The sequence below is a fragment of the Amblyraja radiata genome, chromosome 8 (assembly GCF_010909765.2).
Source record: "Amblyraja radiata isolate CabotCenter1 chromosome 8, sAmbRad1.1.pri, whole genome shotgun sequence".
Taxonomy (NCBI): Eukaryota; Metazoa; Chordata; class Chondrichthyes; order Rajiformes; family Rajidae; genus Amblyraja; species Amblyraja radiata.
This window is the reverse complement of record NC_045963.1, coordinates 29,224,067-29,239,661: the sequence shown is the minus strand read 5'-3', so window position 1 is coordinate 29,239,661 and position 15,595 is coordinate 29,224,067. Positions and strand designations below refer to the sequence as shown.

General features: G+C 44.0%; 1 long non-coding RNA gene across 1 annotated transcript in view; it reads right to left on the bottom strand.

Annotated features, from left to right (window-relative positions):
- Window positions 1-531: 531 nt before the first annotated feature.
- LOC116976003 overlaps window positions 532-15,595 on the bottom strand; it is a 190,694-nt gene continuing 175,630 nt past the window's right edge. The window contains exon 3 of the long non-coding RNA XR_004412834.1: window positions 532-727. This is a non-coding gene — a long non-coding RNA (uncharacterized LOC116976003). The remainder of the gene's footprint in view (window positions 728-15,595) is intronic.

Sequence of the window (15,595 nt, the reverse complement as noted above, 5' to 3'; positions counted from 1 at the left end):
CATGCTTAGGTGAGGATTTATACATGAGTCATCACGTTGTGTTAATTGTAAGTGTCGTATTGAACTCGGGAAGAGCGAGTCCAATTGCTTCCTATCTACAAACTGTCCCGCAATGTGACAGTCACTCCCACAGAACCAGCACTGATGGCTAACTGTTGAAACAAAAAATAGGATGCTACCACTCTATGAGGGCTGGGAGATCAGACAGAGCCCGGGATGAGCGCAGTGAGAATCTGTAACTGGCAACTCATACCTGACGTAGATCAGCCCTGCACACAGTCAGCATCATTTCCACTTCATAAGCAAGCAGTTAACCATCACTACTGGGATTTCAGCAATAACTCAAGAGTAATGGTATGTACAACATCATGGCATTAATGGAGAATGAGTCGCGCTAACCAAATTCAATGGTGGCTTACACAGTCACCAAGAGTGTGAATGCGTATTCACTTCAGTTTCAGACTCTGGCAATTCAGATCAGGTTTGCAGTTTGTACTGAACAGAGAAAATGTGAAGATAGCTTACCCAGTCCTTGCCACATTTTCTGTTGACAGGATAAGAGTCTTGCTTTCATTCCTGTAGAGCAGCTGAACGACATAGTCCCCCGACCTTGATCCCTGCAGGTAAACGGCTGTGCCAAAGGTGCAGTGCTCGCTGGTGCTCCTCAGCCACGGACTCAGTAATGTGAACGTTGCAAGCCCCGATGCATTCAGAAAGAGAAAATGTCCTAGCAAAAGATAAGAAAACAGACGTGAAACATAGAAACATAGAAAATAGGTGCAGGAGTAGGCCATTCGGCCCTTCGAGCCTGCACCGCCATTCAATGTGATCATGGCTGATCATCCAACTCAGTATCCTGTACCTGCCTTCTCTCCATACGCCCTGATCCCTTTAGCCACAAGGGCAACATCTAACTCCCTCTTAAATATAGCCAATAAACTGGCCTCAACTACCTTCTGCGGGAGAGAATTCCAGAGATTCACCACTCTCTGTGTGAAAAAAGTTTTCCTCATCTCGGTCCTAAAACATTTCCCCTTTATCCTTAAACTGTGACCCCTTGTTCTGGACTTCCCCAACATCGGGAATAATCTTCCTGCATCTAGCCTGTCCAACCCCTTAAGAATTTTGTACGTTTCTATAAGATCCCCCCTCAATCTTCTAAATTCTAGCGAGTACAAACCGAGTCTATCCAGTCTTTCTTCATATGAAAGTCCTGACATCCCAGGAATCAGTCTGGTGAACCTTCTCTGTACTCCCTCTATGGCAAGAATGTCTTTCCTCAGATTAGGAGACCAAAACTGTACGCAATACTCCAGATGTGGTCTCACCAAGACCCTGTACAACTGCAGTAGAACCTCCCTGCTCCTATACTCAAATCCTTTTGCTATGAATGCTAACATACCATTCGCCTTCTTCACTGCCTGCTGCACCTGCATGCCTACTTTTAATGACTGGTGTACCATGACACCCAGGTCTCATTGCATCTCCCCCTTTCCTAATCGGCCACCATTCAGATAATAATCTACTTTCCTGTTTTTGCCACCAAAGTGGATAACCTCACATTTATCCACATTATACTGCATCTGACATGCATTTGCCCTCTCACCCAGCCTGTCCAAGGCATCCTCCTCACAGCTAACACTGCCCCCCAGCTTCGTGTCATCCGCAAACTTGGAAATGTTGCATTCAATTCCCTCGTCCAAATCATTAATATATATCGTAAATAGCTGGGGTCCCAGAACTGAGCCTTGTGGTACCCCACTAGTCACTGCCTGCCATTGTGAAAAGGACCCGTTTACTTCTACTCTTTGCTTCCTGTCTGCCAGCCAGTTCTCTATCCACATCAATACTGAACCCCCAATACCGTATGCTTTAAGTTTGTATACTAATCTCTTATGTGGGACCTTGTCGAAAGCCTTCTGAAAGTCCAGATATAACACATCCACTGGTTCTCCCTTATCCACTCTACTAGTTACATCCTCGAAAAATTCTATAAGATTCGTCAGACATGATTTACCCTTCATAAATCCATGCTGACTTTGTCCAATGATTTCACCACTTTCCAAATGTGCTGCTATCCCATCTTTAATAACTGATTCTAGCAGTTTCCCCACTACCGACGTTAGACTAACTGGTCTGTAATTCCCCGTTTTCTCTCTCCCTCCCTTTTTAAAAAGTGGGGTTACATTAGCTACCCTCCAAGCCTCAGGAACTACTCCAGAATCTAAAGAGTTTTGAAAAATTATCACTAATGCATCCACTATTTCTGGGGCTACTTCCTTAATTACTCTAGGATGCAGCCTATCTGGCCCTGGGGATTTATCGGCCTTTAATCCATTCAATTTACCTAACACCACTTCCCGGCTAACCTGGATTTCACTCAGTTCCTCCATCTCATTTGACCCCCGGTCCCCTGCTATTTCCGGCAGATTATTTATGTCTTCCTTAGTGAAGACAGAACCAAAGTAGTTATTCAATTGGTCTGCCATGTCCTTGTACCCCATGATCAATTCACCCGTTTCTGACTGCAAGGGACCTACATTTGTTTTAACTAATCTTTTTTCTCTTCACATATCTATAAAAGCTTTTGCAGTCAGTTTTTATGTTCCCTGCCAGTTTTCTTTCATAATCTATTTTCCCTTTCCTAATTAAGCCCTTTGTCCTCCTCTGCTGGTCTCTGAATTTCTCCCAGTCCTCTGGTAGGCTGCTTTTTCTGGCTAATTTGTACACTTCATCTTTTGTTTTGATACTATCCCTGATTTCCCTTGTTATCCACGGATGCACTACCTTCCCTGATTTATTTTTTTGCCAAACTGGGATGAACAATTGTTGTAGTTCATCCATGCAGTCTTTAAATGCCTTCCATTGCATATCCACCGTCAACCCATTAAGAATCAATCGCCAGTCTATCTTGGCCAATTCACGTCTCATACCCTCAAAGTTACCTTTCTTTAAGTTCAGGACCCTTGTTTCTGAATTAACGATGTCACTATTAACGAAGGTCAATAGGTGAGGTGAGATGATATATACAGTGGCTTGCAAAAGTATTCATACCCCCTGAACTTTTCCACATTTTGTCACGTTACAACCACAAACGTAAATGTATTTTATTGGGATTTTATGTGATAGACCAACACAAAGTGGCGCATAATTGTGAAGTGGAAGGAAAATGATAAATGGTTTTCAAATTTTTTTACAAATAAAAAACTGAAAAGTGTGGCGTGTAAAAGTATTCAGCCCCCTTTACTCTGATACCCCTAAATAAAATCCAGTGCAACCAATTGCCTTCAGAAGTCACCTAATTAGTAAATAGAGTCCACTTGTGTGTAATCTAATCTCAGTATAAATACAGCTGCTCTGTGAAGGTCTCAGAGGTTTGTTAGAGATCATTAGTGAACAAACAGCATCATGAAGCCCAAGGAACACACCAGACAGGTCAGGGATAAAGTTGTGGAGAAGTTTAAAGCAGGGTTAGGTTATAAAAAAATATCCCAAGCTTTGAACATCTCACGGAGCACTGTTCAATCCATCATCCGAAAATGGAAAGAGTATGGCACAACTACAAACCTACCAAGACATGGCCGTCCACCTAAACTGACAGGCCGGGCAAGGAGAGCATTGATCAGAGAAGCAGCCAAGAGGCCCATGGTAACTCTGGAGGAGTTGCAGAGATCCACAGCTCAGGTGGGAGAATCTGTCCACAGGACAACTATTAGTCGTGCACTCCACAAATTGGGCCTTTATGGAAGAGTGGCAAGAAGAAAGCCATTGTTGAAAAAAAGCCATAAGAAGTCCCGTTTGCAGTTTGCCACAAGCCATGTGGGGGACACAGCAAACATGTGGAGGAAGGTGCTCTGGTCAGATGAGACCAAAATTGAAGTTTTTGGCCTAAATGCAAAACGCTATGTGTGGCGGAAAACTAACACTGCACATCACCCTGAACACACCACCCCACTGTGAAACATGGTGGTGGCAGCATCATGCTGTGGGGATGCTTTTCTTCAGCAGGGACAGGGAAGCTGGTCAGAGTTGATGGGAAGATGGATGGAGCCAAATACAGGGCAATCTTGGAAGAAAACCTGTTAGAGTCTGCAAAAGACGAGACTGGGGCGGAGGTTCACCTTCCAGCAGGACAACGACTCTAAACATACAGCCAGAGCTACAATGGAATGGTTTAGATCAAAGCATATTCATGTGTTAGAATGGCCCAGTCAAAGTCCAGACCTAAATCCAATTGAGAATCTCTGGCAAGACTTGAAAATTGCTGTTCACAGACGCTCTCCATCCAATCTGACTGAGCTTGAGCTATTTTGCAAAGAAGAATGGGCAAAAATTTCAGTCTCTAGATGTGCAAAGCTGGTAGAGACATACCTCAAAAGACTTGCAGCTGTAATTGCAGCGAAAGGTGGTTCTATAAAGTATTGACTCAGGGGGGCTGAATACTTTTGCACGCCACACTTTTCAGTTTTTTATTTGTAAAAAAATTTGAAAACCATGTATCATTTTCCTTCCACTTCACAATTATGCACCACTTTGTGTTGGTCTATCACATAAAATCCCAATAAAATACATTTACGTTTGTGGTTGCAACGTGACAAAATGTGGAAAAGTTCAAAGGGTATGAAAACTTTTGCAAGCCATTGTATACTGGCCATATTCCAATGACATAACTATAGGTTTCATATATACTCAAGGGGCAAATACCCAGAGTTGTAGGTTTACTTTTAGAGATACAGTGCGGAAACAGGCCCTTCAGCCCACTGAGTCTGTGCCTATAAGTGATCCCCATACACTAGTTCTATCCTATGCACTCGGGACAATTTAAGGAAGCCAATTAACCTACAAACCTGCATTAAGGTATTGCAATATTAAAGTACTTCCAGGAAAAGATTCCACATGGTTTAGTTAATATGCACTGACGCTCAAAGGTTCTTCATGCTTTTAGTGAAGTTACATGAATTTTAGCACCAGCTAAAATGTGAGTGGAAACCAAAGCACCTGGTGAAAACCATGCTGTCACAAGCAGAACGTACAAGCTCAGCACAGAAACCACCCATTGTCAGGATCGAACCCGGGTCTCTGGCGCTGTAAAGCGGCAACTCTACCGCTGCACCACTGTGCCACCCGAGTGACTACACTGACATTCTCAGAGCAGTATTGACCAGAAAGAAGATTCAAGGAACTGCAAATTGTGGTCTACAAAAACCCTCACAAAGTACAGGAGTAACTGAGCGGGTAAGTGGCATCTCTGGAGAACATGGCTAGGTGACATTTCGGGTCGGGGCCCATCTTCAGACTGTTTGTAGTGGGGACCACTTGGGTAGGAGTCCACATCTCAACCAACAGATGATCAGGAGTCTGAAGACTGAAGGAAAGTCCTGACCTGTAACGTCACCTATCCATGTTTTCCAGAGATGCTGCCTGACCTGTTTTGTTACTTATGCACTTTGTCTTTTTTTTACCAAGGAATCCTTGTTAATTTGCCAATCTATGTTCACTTCAGTGACATTGGTTATCATTTAGAACATCACTATTGTCCCCTGAAGCACTGGGCCAGGAGAGAGAAAAGTCCATCGCAGTCCTATATCATGATTGTTATCCAGAAAATTGAGTAGAAAACATGTGTGTGGAAGCTCAGGTTTTGAATTTACTTTTATTATTGTGCCCTTTTGTTAAATGGCTTACAGATAGTTCATGCAGAAGTTAATAATAAAGAATAAAATTAATAATTTGGTAACCGAGTATTAGAGTATTGCCCCAGTTACCTCCAGGAAAAGATCCTACATGGTTTAGTTAATATACACTGATAATCAAAGATTCATCATGCTTTTAATTGTTACAAGAATTTAGTGCCAGCTAGTCCCATTGGTATGTTTAATTTGGTTTAGTTTAGTTTAGAGTTACAGTGCAGCAATAGGCCCTTCGGCCCACTGAATCCGTGCCGACCAGAAATCCCCGTACACTAACACTATCCTACACACTAGAGTCAATTTACAATTTTTACCGAAGCCAATTTGTGACCACTTTGTTTTTCTCCGGGCCCCGTTTCCTCCCACACTCCAAAGATGTACAGATTTGCAGGTTAATTGGCTTCGGTAAAAAAAATGGTAAATTTTCCATCATGTGTAGGATACTGCTAGAGTATGGGGTGATTTCTGGTTGGCATGGATTTGGTGGAACGCAGGGCCTGTTTCCGCACTGTATCTCTAAAGTCTAAAGTCTAAAGCCCCTGTCCCACTGCGGCGACCTAATTGCCGAGTTTAGAAGAGTTTTCCCTCGACTCATATTCGCAGCATGGTCGACACGAGGTCCTAGGGGGTCTTTGTAACTTTTCATGCTCGTGAGTAGTCCCCGCGTACTCGAGGCCTTAGCTAGGTCGCGGCGTATTTTTCAACATGCTGAAAAATGCCCGCGAGTAAAAAAAGGTCGCCATGGAAAAAAATCGATATTTTTTTTACTCGTAGGTTTAGTCGAAGTAGGTCATAGTAGGTCAGCATGTTAGTCGCAGGTAATCGAGGGTAGTCAAAGGTAGTCGAAGGTAGTCGAAGGTGGTCGTAGATAGTCTTCAACATAGTCGAAGGTGGTCATAGATAGTCTTCAACGTAGTCGAAGGAGATCGAAGGAGATCGAAGGAGATCGTCTTCACTTTCCACTATTCGGTGTCCAATTTTCCCGAAGCTAGGCGAGGCTAGTCTAAGCTAGTCTTCTACATAGTCGAAGGAGGTCTTCAACATGTCACTTTTTTAAACTCTCCTAAACTCTTCTAAACTCGCCAATTAGGTCGCCGCAGTGGGACAGCCCCTTAAAGATGCAAACCTTTTACTACTGCTTCTTGCGTATGGCGTGCACAGCCTAAAGTTGTAGGTCAACTTGTTCTATTTGATCTTTTGTTTGTGCACATCAGGTTGGTTGCATTAATCAAAACAAGGTGGACCACGTGAAGGTTGCATTCTCCCACCCCAACCTTTTACAGATATTAGTAGTTTCTTACCTATACCATACTTACATTCACTTCATATGTTGTACCCTATTATGATTTCTGCTGAACTCATTTATTCCTTTGAACCTACTTGAAAACCAGAACCTCTACAATTTACCGCATGAAATTACTTAATGACTCCCAAAATAAATAACTCTGCAAAATATTTAATCATATCCTTCTCTCTACCATTCCATTTCAGACTTCCATCAGCGACATACTATGTCGGAAAGACCACTTGATCCTCTCAGCCTGTTTCTGGTCCAACAACTTGACTCATGTTAGAAGCAGAGAAGAATCCCAGCATGTGTTAAAAGAGAGCTTCCTGCCAGCTTAGTCTGCCATCAGTACTTTATGTGCGCTCCCAAGCACTGTTTAAATGCTGATGGTTTCTGCTTATATCTTGCTTCCATACCCTCACCCTTCATAGAATCATAGTCATACAGCATGGAAACATCCCCATCGGCCCAACTTGCACACACTGACCAATATGCCCCATTTACACTAGTCCCAAATGCCTGCATTTTACCCATATCCCTCCAAACTACATATCCATGTTACCGTTGAAACAGTTGCAATAGTACCTGCCTCAACTACCTCCTCCGGCAGCTCGTTCAATACACCCACCACCTTTTGTGTGAAAAAGTAACCCCTCAGATTCCTAGTAAATGTTTCCCCCCTTATCTTAAACTCATGTCCTCTGGTTCGCGATTCCCCGACTCTGGACAAGAGACCCTGTGTGTTTACCCAATCTATTCCTCTCATGATTTAGTACACCTCTTTAAGATTCCCCCTCATTCTCCTGTTCACCAAGGAACGGAGTCATAGCCAGCACAATCTCTCCCTATAGCTCAGGCCCCGGAGTCCTGCCAACATCCTTGTAAATCTTCTCTGCACCCTTTCCGGCTTAACAACATCTTTTCTATAACATGGTGCCCAGAACTGAACACAATACTTTAAATGTGGCCTCACCAACATCTTATATAACTGCAACATGACCTCCCAACCTCGATACTCAATGCTCTGAGGTGCCAAAAGCCTTTTTGACCATCCTATCTACGTGTGACACCACTTCAATCCTCAAGTTGTTTTTTATTTGGCCTTATCTCTACACGATTCTTCCTGCTCATTGCCTTAAATCTATACTCCGTAGTTTTATGATCCCTCCGATAAATACATCAAATTCTTCCCACATACTTTATCATGACCACTCATAATTTTACATCATTCAATTGAGTTTCCCTTCTGCCTCCTCTGTTCCAGGGAATACAACCCCAGCTAATCCAATCTTATAGCTAAAGATTTCTAACCCTGGCAACAATCTAGTAAATCTCTTCTGCACTTTGGTTTCTGTTTGGGCGGCGCGGTGGGGCACCAGTAGAGCTACTTCCTCACAGCGCCAGAGACCCGGGTTCAATCCTGACTACGGGCGCCTGTCTGCACAGAGTTTGTGTGTTCTCCCCGTGATCTGCGCGGGTTTTCTCCGGGATCTTTGGTTTCCTCCCACACTGCAAAGATGTACAGGTTTGTAGTTTAATTGGCTTGGTATCAATGTAAAATGTAAAATTGTCCCTAGAGTATGTAGGGTAGTGTTAATGTGCCGGGATCACTGGTCGGTGTAGACTCGGTGGGCTGAAGGGCCTGTTTCCGCGCAGTATCTCCAAACTGAACAAAACTAAACTAAACTAAACTTAACCTCCTCCACTGTAATCACAGCATCCCTCTAATGTGGTGACCAGATGGATAGGCGATAGTCAGGCTATGGTCCAATAGATATTTCAAGTAACCCTTGCATTCACTCTCTCCCCACCCCTCCCCCACCGTAGTCTTCCTGCTAGTTTTACTGTTCGTATCACCTCGTTATTACCTCCTCCACAGTCAACAATGGATCATCGTGGGCTCTTTGGTCATCGGTGCCGGCTCTAATTTGTTCTGCACCTTTTCATACCTCTAGTGTCCCTCTGCCCTGACTCAGTCTGAAGAAGTGTCTAGAGCCAAAATGTCACCTATTCCTTTTCTCCAGGGATGCTGCCTGACCCGCTGAGTCACTCTAGCATTTTGTGTCTATCTTACAAGTTGTATATGTCAAGTAGTATCTTCCTTTTATTCTGTGTTTATCTCAATGGTATCCTATGCATTGCTTAACAAAGGAAAGCAAAGCTTATGCCGTAACAATTAGTAACGTCTCTTGCACTATTTATGAAACTCTGCGCATATACTCCAAGGTCCCTCCATATCTCTTAGTATATTTTGTTTATTATGTACATCTTAAGCTTGGGTTGCTTTCTTTGGAACAGAAGTGGCTGAGGGGACTTAATTAAGATGCAGAACGGATGATTAGGAAATATCTATTTTCCTAATCCTCAGGATCAGAAACCAGGGATTGTTTCAAGATCACAAGAAAATGAAGACATACTTCCACCCTGAGGCTGGTAGAGGCTGGAAGCCATTGCCTGGAAGGGTAATGGAAATAGAAACCCTCATCACATTTAAACGGAATCTGCATTTATATTGGGGACACAATGAATTGCAAATGCTTGAATCTTGATCAGTTCCTTGTGTCTCCATTTGTCCGCCCAGCTGCGAATTCTCCACAAAGTGCGCTTTGCCACTTTTTTTTCTCCTTTTCCTTCAGATTTCCTCCTCTCTCTGATGGGGATACACAGTTGCGCAGCGGTAGAGCTGCTGCCTTACAGCGCCAGAGACCCGGGTTTGATCCTGACTACATGTGCTGTCTGTACGGAGTTTGTACATTCTCCCCGAAACCGGGTGCTCCCGTTTCCTCCCACACTCTAAAGACAAGCAGATTTGTAGGTTAATTGGCTTCTGTAAACTGTCCCCTAGTGTGTAGAATAGTGCTAGTGTAAGGGGTGATCGCTGGTTGGGACGAAGGGCCTGTTTTCACGCTGTATCTCAACAGTCTACTTAGCACAATTACAACTACTTTTGGTAGAATTACTGTACTCACTTTTCCAAAAAACGTTGACACCAGTGGTGGTGCAGTGGTTAATCTATCCAACAAGAAATGCAGAAACCTAACTTTAAAACCCATTATGACAACTGACGAATTTAAATTCAGTTAACGACATGGAATTTTTAAAGAACACAGTGATTAGTAAGGATGACCACACCACCATCAGATTGTCATAAACATGCATCAACTTCACTAATGTTCTTCAGTAGGAGGAAATCTGCTGGCCTTACTGTGTGTGGCCAACAAATGACTTTTAAATAGCCTAGTAAGCTGCTCAGATCCAGGGGAGTACGGTACAGACAATGAATGTTGGCTCAGATACAAATAACTGAATAGATAAAATAACTCTGTCACACCACAGGATACTACTGGGCAAAATAGTGAAAGAAACAGAACATTACTCTGAAGATGGACACAAACTGCTGGAGTAACTCAGTGGGTCAGGCAGCATCTTCAGAGAAAAGGAATAGGTGATGTATTCCTTTGTAATCACCTCCTCCACAGCCAATAATGAACCATTGTGGGTTCTTTGGCCATTGGTGCCGGCTCTGATTAGTTCTGAACCTTTTCATACCTATAGTTACCCTCTCCTCTGGCTCTCAGTCTCAAGAAGGGACCTCATAGTCTCAACCCGAAACATCACCTATTCCTTTTCTCCAAAGATGCTGCCTGACCGCTGAGTTACTCCAGCATTTTGTGTCGATCTTCGGTGTAAATAGGCATCTGCAGTTCCTTCCTACACACAGGACATTACACTGTAGGATTACCTTCTTTTCATTACGTTGTTAAATGGTTTTATGAATGATGGGAAGGGAATACATTCTCCCTGCTCAAGTCTAGCATATACACTGATCCAAGAAATGTAAGATGCATAATATACGAGCCATGAGATACAATTCCTCACTGACCAATATCTTGACAACTCATGAATGTTGGTCAGCCTCAAGGGAGAGCATTTGATTACATCCCTTAGACCACTTTCCTTCCACTCCTGTTTCAATCTTATTTTTAGGATTAGGTTTTCCAATTGATGGAAAAAAAATACCCTTCAATTTATAAGCGCCAATGAAAATATCAGTATGTACCACAATTAGGGCGGCACTGTGGTGCAGCGGCTTACACCTCCTGTGGTGCACTGTGGGTCTCTGCCTTACACCTCCAGAAACCTGAGTTTGATCCTGACTGTGGGTACGTCTGTACAGAGTTTGTACATTTTCTCTGAGACTGCATGGGTTTTCTCTAGTTTCCTCCCACATCCCATAGATGTGCAGGCTTGTCAGTAAATTTTCTTTTGTAAATTAACCCTAGTGTGTAGGATAGAACTAGTATGCGGGTGAACGTTCGTCGGCATGGACTCGGTGGGCTGAAGGGCCTGTTTCAATCCTGCATCTCCAAACGAAATGAAACAAAACTAAACTAAACTAAACTAAAGTAAATTACACTAAAAACAAACATTTGTCAGAGAATTTGAAACTAGGGGGTCATTATTTATAAGGTGGTCTTCGAATTCTTCTTCTTTTCGTGTCTTTGAAGCTGGTTGGCTATATGACAGTTTCCCATTCCTTTACACAGTCCTTTGCGTTTTTATTGAACACTGCAAGATCCTTTGGGCTGCACTGGTTGGGTAGTAGGGGGCAGACAAGGCAGTGCTGCATTGTATGGTCCTCTTCTCCACATTCACAGGTGGTTTGGCCAGTTTCATAGCCCCATCTGGCCATGGCAGCTTTTGATCGCCCTGTTCCTGTTCTCAGGCGGTTGAGCGTCTTCCACTGGACCCAATGTGCTTCTGAGCCCGGAGGGAGGGCTTCAGAAGGAGGGATACCCATGTCAGTAGGAGGGGGGGTCGTCCTCAAGCCTTTTTGTCCATAGTTGGAGTCTGGTTTCTTCCCATGATGTTATTAGGGGCTGGACATGGCTGAGAAAGCTTCTCCTGGACTTCAGCCGTTGGGCCGGGGGTACACGTCCGTAGAGGAGGTGGCATTCATCACTGGTGGCCTTGGTCATCTCTACTCGGGCTGGCGACTTCCCGTCTCACATCAGCAGGGGCAATGCCAGCGAGGAGGTGCAGGTTGTTTATGTTGGTGGGCTTCAAGCAGCCAGTGATTGAGCGGCAGGTGTTATTCAACGCTGGGTCTAGTTTCTTGGCATGGGATGATCTCTCCCAAACAGGACACGCATACTCCGCAGAGGAGTAGCACAGGGCCAGAGCAGTAGATCTTAATGTGTGTGCTGTGGCTCCCCATTTGGAGTTGGTCAGCTTCCGGAGGATGTTATTTCGGGAGTTAACTTTCAGTTTGGTGTTTTTGACGTGTTCCTTATAGGAGAGAGTGCGATCCAGTGTTACACCGAGGTATACAGGGTTGGTGCAGTGCTCAAGAGGTGTTCCAGACCATGTGATGTTAAGGGGTCTGTTTGCTTCCCGGTTCCTGAGATGGAACGAGCAGGCTTGGGTCTTCGCAGGGTTTGCGTGTAGGTGGTTGCGCTCGTAGTAGAGGTGTAGCTCATCTAGGGCTGAGGTGAGATTCGCTTCTACAGCTTCAAACGTACTCTCTTGGGATGTTACACAGAGGTCGTCGGCGTAGATGAACCGCTCAGTGTTCTGGTCCATTGGCTGGTCATTGGTGTAGATGTTATATAGTAGTGGAGCCAGCACACTACCTTGAGGCAAGCCATTCCGTTGTCGTCGCCGGCGACTTTGCTTGTTGTTAAGGACAACATAGAAGCGCCTATCTTTCAGGAGGGCTCCGATGAGGTCCGTGAGTGCCAGGTCTTTGGTATTCTCCAAGATCTTTTTTAGGAGGAGGCGGTGGTTCACAGTGTCATACGCGGCAGATAGATCAACAAAGACGGCTCCTGTCACCAGTCCTTTCTGGAACCCGTCTTCAATGTGCTGTGTGAGATTCAGAAGTTGAAGTGGAAGAAAAGACTTTGAATATCATTAAGGCTGATGTAGATTGATTCTTGATAAGCAAAATGGCAGAACCACACCTGGGCAGAGGGAGAACGTGCAAACTCCAGACAGAGGTAGGGATTGAACTGGGGTTTAGAGTTTAGAGATACACCGCACAAACAGGCCCTTCTGTGCCAACCAGCGACCCACCCCCCCCCCCCCCCCCCGCACACTAGCACTAACCTACACACTAGGATCAATGTAAAGCAGCAACTCTACCGCTACGCCACCGTGCGGCCCCATCTCTAGCACTGTGAGACCAATGCTCTAATTGCTTGTCCATGGTGCTGTCCACTAGGTCTGATGCAACACTAGTCCACCACATGTAGACTGGAATGTGAGTTTAGGTTGCAAGCAGATCAGCCATGATCTCAGTGAGGGGTAGAGCTGACTTGAGGGGTTGAGTGGCCTAACCCAACTTCTAATTTGTATGTTTGTGTTGCAGGTAATGCAAGCTCATTTCTTAATTATTAACCAACCACTTAATGAGGCATTTGCTTTCACTTCACTGGCAAAGTTGAGTTTTTAGAAAGCTGGCAGCAACCATTTCGCACAGCCTGACATTTTGCCTGACAGCCTTTAAATTCAACTGAAACAAGATCTTAAAAGGACAAAATCGTAGTTCTAATGAATTTTAAAATAATTAGAATGTTATTCAATTACTTGCAGGATGCCATTAGGATGCGGAAATATGTTTCGTAATACACTTTACCATTGGCGGCAATTTAGTCTCATTGCTCAACACTAATTTCCACCCTTGGGCAGGCAATGAATTGGAAAGTGAAACTATTCATAACGTTGGGCTGTCTTATTTGGACTAATCTCTCAACCAGGTTTATTTCTAACAAGAATGATGTACAGATCCAAAGCATATATTAAGTACAATACAGCACAATTTGCCATTGACAATTCAAGTGGATGGACACAACATGCTGGAGTAACTTCGCGGGCAGGCAGCATCTCTGGAGGAAAGGAATAGGTGATGTTTTGGGTCTAAACCCTTCTTCAGACTGAAAGGTAAAGGTGGGGAAGGGGCGGAGGAGGGGAAGGAATGCAGGAGTTACTTGAAATTAGAGAAATCAATATTCATACCGCTGGGTTGTAAGCTGCCCAAGCAAAATATGAGGTGGTGTTCCTCCAATTTGCTTGTGGCCTCACTCTGACAGTGGAGGACACCCAGGATAGAAAGGCCAGAATGGGAATAGGAAGGGGAGTTAAAATATTTGGCAACTAGGAGATCGCATTTGCCGAGGCGGACTGTGCGTAAGTGTTCAAACCAGCATCTGCAGTTCCTTCCTGGACAATTCAGGTAGCTTAGTGAACTGTTCAAGAGACTACTATCTCTTAAGTCTAAAGTCTAAATGACAGTGATAATTGCTCGTTTCTAAGCTTCCCCCCAGTCTAGTTTCAGTAAAAACACTGAATCAAGCACTTGAAACAACTAATCTTTATTTCACCAAAAGCACGTCACAGTTCAACTACTGTACCTATCCCACCGCGGGTTCGATCCTCGTGTCTGCCTGTTCAAGCCCTCTAGGCCTCGTTGGTAAGCATATAGTGCAAGAATAAGGAGTAGGCCGTTTAGGACTGAGATGAGGAAAATCCTTTACACCCAGAGAGCTGTGAATCTGTGGAATTCACTGCCACAGAAGGCAGTGGAGGTCAATTCACTGGATGTTTTCAAGAGAGAGTTAGATTTAGCTCAGGGCTAAAGGAATCAAGCGATATGGAGAAAAAGCAGAAATAGGGTAATGATTTTAGATGATCAGACATGATCATATTGAACATGAGAGTGAATTTTATCATCTACCTTTGTTGAGGGAGATCTGATCTGAAAAGTGGTTACCGTTTTCCAGGGTCTGTTACTCTCAAAGCACAGTATTGTGCGGTGGGGGTAGATTGGCAGCGGACCTTTATCTTGCAGATGAGAGTATTCTCGTATCCTTCAGGGAACAGGTCAGCCAAAGCTTGAGCCTCAGCATGAATGGAAGCACAAATTACTGTGTACTGTATACTGCAGCTCAACTGCTGAAGCTGAGGTGAGCTTAATTTTAGATCAAGGTCGTCTTAAGGTCATAAGTGATAGGAGTAGAATTAGGCCATTCAGCCCATCAAGTCTACTCCGCCATTCAATCATGGCTGATCTATCTCTCCCTCCTAACCCCATTCTCCCCATAACCTCTGACATCCGAACTAATCAAGAATCTATCTATCTCTTTCCTTAAAAATGTCCACTAACGGTCTCCACGGCATTCTGTGGCAAAGAATTCCACAGATTCACCACCCTCTGACTAAAGACATTTCTCCTCATCTCCTTCCTGACTACCAATGGCAGTCTCCATTGTGTTTAAAGAGACTGCTGTGGTTAACAGAGGTATATTTTACACAGATATAAACTGTGGAGTGAAATATCACCCCTTGGTCAATAACCCACTTACTGCTGGTTTACAATTTCTACTGCCATATTTGCTTTTCAATATATTTAATCTCCTTAGTCTGGGGAAAAACAACCGCCAGAAGAAAACACAAACGCTGTCAAGTGAACAACCCTCCCCTTAAACTCCCTGTTATCTAACTGGCTGTGAACATAAATGGAATTCCAGTATTGCCAAGAGCGCAGTGCCTTTGTAGTTCATGTAGAACTGGAATAATAATCTGATCTGGACCAAGGCATGGAAGCTACGGCCAAAAA